Source organism: Amyelois transitella, chromosome 5, assembly GCF_032362555.1.
Source record: "Amyelois transitella isolate CPQ chromosome 5, ilAmyTran1.1, whole genome shotgun sequence".
Taxonomy (NCBI): domain Eukaryota; kingdom Metazoa; phylum Arthropoda; class Insecta; order Lepidoptera; family Pyralidae; genus Amyelois; species Amyelois transitella.
Genome location: NC_083508.1, coordinates 4,377,685 through 4,382,587, shown reverse-complemented (window position 1 = coordinate 4,382,587; position 4,903 = coordinate 4,377,685).

The window sequence follows — 4,903 nt, the reverse complement described above, 5'->3', positions numbered from 1 at the left end:
AATGGATGTGATCATATGTATGTATGTTCTCTCTTTATGTAGGTATCTAAATTTTGTGATGTCATAATAAATTAAATTTCTTTCTTTCTTCCTTCCAAAATTTTTCTAAATTCCAAAAGGTTTCAATTTCCTATTTATATAAACAGATATCTTAGTATTTTATATGGAGTGTGAGGCGAAATATTCCATAAAGAAAAGTTAGGACGTCAACATGATTATTACCAACGTATCGAATACTATTAGTATATTTCCACGGAGTGAGCGATTCCAGAAAACATTACGTGGATTAGCTTTCAGGCCGACAACCTGTTGAGAGAGCGACTCTGACGTCAGCTGAAAACCCCTCATATAAAAAGAGGGTCTTCAACGAAAAGACATGGATATCGCAATAGAACTATGAATTCAGCTAAACGCGGCCTTCATGGCTTATTGAGACTATTGGCTCTATCTGAATTTATAAACCTCTTTTACGTTTTAGTAATAGAGGTTTATAAATTGAGAATCCTAGGTGAGTATACCTAAATGAATTTAACGTTGAATTGAATTTCGTATGTTTTTGGACAGACTACGTTACATTATATGATATTCTTTAAATATTAAATCATTAAAGTGTCATCATTTACTCAGTTATCATTTCTAAACGAAATGCTGCTTCCTCTAGTAGGTGATGGGCTATTATATGTCACTATTTGAATCACGAATTCCATCATGAAACCATAGAGATGAACGTGGCATTTCAGTCTTCAAAACTCTTGGCTCTGTCTGCCCCTCAAGGGATATAGACGTAAATGTATGTATGTGTTGGTACCCTCAAAAGTACTAAGTATAGATTGCACCACAATACTATAATTTAGCGATAGCCAAACAAGCTGTAAAATTTCCAGAGAAGCAAAACCTGATATGCTCCATTTTTTGAGGATTGAATCAAAATCAATATTTTATTCAGAATATAGGCCTCTTCAGACACTCTATGTAATAACCTGTGAACTCAAATTTAATGTCATAACCAAGATTATAATGAAATTAACACTAAAAGAAAATAATCTCACAATTGAGTACCTATTCCATAAAGTAACTAATCTTAAACATCCTTAATTTAATATATAATAGAATTTGAATCAAAACATAACCTTTTGTATGGGTGAAGGTCATAAGTCGTTAACAGACAATTCGGATTCTAGGGCGATGCTTTCACATTTCCCAATTCTTATCGTCTCTTAGAAATTTCCTGGTTAAATTGCCCAAACAGATACGACGTTCCAAAGGTTCACGCGTGGGCGGCGCAGGGCTCCGCTCGATACTTTTACAAAGAGATAGGTTTTCACTTGTTGAGCTGATTTCTCACACCTCCCTTCCTCCGGGCTTGCTTTAAATGCGCGAATTTGTATGGAATTGCATGAGTGCCACTAGTTGGTGCTGAGAAAATACATACATACAAATTCGCGTTTACTTACTCGTCTGATTGTGTTAAACTCTCACTAATCCTCAGTTCGTACATGAGACATGATAAGTCATTAAATTGCCCCTTTTACTTAAAAAACACAGACTAGCCGTCTGTGCACTAAACCTTCTATAATCACTATAATTTTTTATTACATAAACAAATCTTTTTATTCCAAAAGAGGCAATTAACCAGCAGAATTACATTAATCGTTCCAACCTGAACGAATTTTGACAAATTTCGGGGGTTTCCGTTATTGGGCAGTAAATTACAGGGGCAAATGGAAATATAGCCCATTTCCCCTCGCAGTTGGAACTCCCTGGCTTCACAACGGTCGAAATCACAACGAACCTCCTACCTTATGCCGTCAGAGTAGAACTCGTAGAGAGTCGTTATGTTTGAACTAAATTGATAAGTAAAATATATACGGATAAATCACACAGATTGACCTAGTCCCAAAGTTCGAGACTTGAGTTATACGAACTTAAAGATACTATGTTTTATATAATAAATGCGTTTATAGATAGCATTAAAGACCAAAACCCAGGCAAAACAGAGTTCGTTTTTCCTTGGGGATCGAAACTTGGACCTTGCAAGGTTTGTTCATCGTAACCTTACCGAGATCGAACTCTAGACCTAGTATTTTAGAGGTAGGAACTACCATTGTATGTTGAGCGCAAACTGTACGCAAAATCCTTTTCCCCTCCTGACCTGATTATGTGACCTAGGAAACGCGTGGATTGCGCGTCAAACGTAGCAATCATGTTGTTTTTCTGGAGGTTCTCCCACTCCTCAGGCTTTTATTTTTAGTTTTGTTCAGTTCGCGTATAGCATGTAAAAATTGAAATATTGATGAACAAAGACGTATACAATATTCACAAAATTAGCAAGCATACGAGTACTTTTACATTGGCACGCAAATTTTAGTATCGTTTTACTTTTTACTTTCAATATTAATGCAAAAGTTTGTATGTACCTGTGTATATTAGTTACTTTTTTACACAAAAGGATTCTGATGAAACTAATTTAAATGCGAACGAATTTGCGGGTGGAAATTAGTTTATAACTTATCCGTTCACATGTATTGCTCGCTATTGACATTATAAAGCTACCGAAATATAAAGTACAAATAGTTACAATAAACATAGAATCAAAAAAGTACTTTTCTTGTCAGACTGCTTTACATTTGCTTTCAGCAATCGATCTCTAGAGGCTGCTGGAAAACTAATGTATTCCCGTCAACACGTAGGGAAATATGCAGCGGGCGGCGGCGTGCTTGCGATAGATAGGTGCATTTAAACATACACGATATTTCGAATTTCATTCAATCCTCTTTTTGTTTATCGATACACTCTTGACAGAGTAGCCGTTTCATACAATATCCACTATATTAAAGGTTAAATTTTAAGATATTTAACATATAACAAGAAAAATTATCTTTAAGTTTTTTTTTAACTTAAAATATGTTTGATTGAATAAATCCTCTTTCTGACCTAGTAAATTCCACTAGTTTAAGTTTAACTAATTAAATTGATTGTTTGGTTATGATAATTTAAAAAAAAAACATCAATAAAGCCTCTTTTAAATTTTTGTATAAGCCGTTTAAATATATCATATTCATATAATCACGTCTTTATTCCCTGCGTGGTACACAGAGCCAGCAATCTTGAAACACTATCAGGCCACGTTCAGCTGTTAGGCGTAATGATAGAATTGAGATTCAAACAGTGGCAGGTTGCTAGCCCATCCTAGCCCAGCCTATATGAAGAATATCAAGTTTATAAGCCTATCCCTTAATCGCATTTTACGACATCCATTGGAAAGAGATGGAGTGGTCCTATTCTTTTTTATATTGATGCCGGGAACCAAACGGTGCAATTATTTAAAGGGATTTCATGAAAATTTTGTCCATAATAACGATTTTCATTTCATGTGCAAAGCAAAGATATTTCTAAATTAAGTGACAAATAATGACACAAAGTGCCGTGTGGTTCCCGGCACTAATACATCACTCCATCTCTTTCCCACGGATGTCGTAAAAGGCGACTAAGGGATAGGCTTACAAACTTGGGCGTTTTTAGGCGATGGGCTAGCAACCTGTCACTATTTGAATCTCAATTCTATCTAAAAGCCAAATAGCTGAACGTGGCCTATCAGTCTTTACAGGACTGTTGGCTCTGTCTACCCCGCAAGGTATATAGACGTGATTATATGTATGTATGTAATGACACAATATTGCGTACATTTTCATTCATAACCCTATCTCTGCAAATGAAATTTTCGTGACACAACCCTGGAAAGGGTGTGAGAAAACTATGCAATATACGGGCGTAATAAAAACGTATATGTTTGGGCGAGGACAACTAAAAGTAAATGTTAGCGGCCGTCCCTTTATACATGTAAAAACTGTGGTCCAGATTTTAGTTTTCTAGTTATTACCCTAATATTTCACGTAATGCTGTGTGGTTTCCGGCATTTTAGAATAGGACCACTCCCTATACTCGGTGCATGATAACAATCATCGATCAAAGACACAACAAAATCTAGGCAAGTCTTTTTTTACACTGGCCATAAATATTACATAACCTCTGCAGGTTGCCAAAATTTATATTTGCACTTACCGTATCATAATAATTTTTCCAATTAATTTAAATTTAGCTCACGATGACAGATTTTAAAAAAAAAAGAAGAAAAAAAGCCCCCTTTCATCATGGCGTGTTCCCAGTTGCACCCTCTGCCATTAAGCCTCGGGGTATGGTGTCCGCTTTCCTTGTTTTGTAGTTCTGGTTATCAACAATATGTAAAATAATTTATAATTTGAAAGGAAAGCAAAATGAATGAGAATATCGTTCTTGCAAAAATGCCTGTAAGTATTTTATTTATCACTGGCAGTCCGCCATGCTAGGTATATAGAATTTAGAATTTCAATCTCCTTAATCCAATGGCTTAATACGGATATTGGAACGGACTACGAAAAGAAATACCAAAGAAGATAAATTGAAAAGAAATAATTTACTCAAGGAAATAATTTTTAATTGTCGTTGTAAATAGTCGGCCTTTTTTTAGAATTTAATATATATAGGGAGCATTTTATCTTGAATCAATACGCAGATATGTAAATATCCTCTTAAAAAACTAAGCATAATAAAAGAGTCCCCAATACTAAATCTAGCCCTAATCCCCTCTTAACTCCGGAAAGAACAATACCGTTTCCTCTCACCGCTAATACCTTTTCATTTGTTTTTGGCTTAGGATATTTTTTCATTAAAGTCACAGACTTCACTTGTTACGAAGTTGCAAAAATAAATGTCACACTAAATGTAAATAGGCAATGTTCTCTTTTTAAAAGTAATGATACCGGCAGGCGGCTAATTTAAGTTGATAATATTTATTCAAACGTATTCCAAATCTGAATTCATGCGTAGGGGGCGCGTACCCTCCTCATTCGACTTCGGTCTTCCC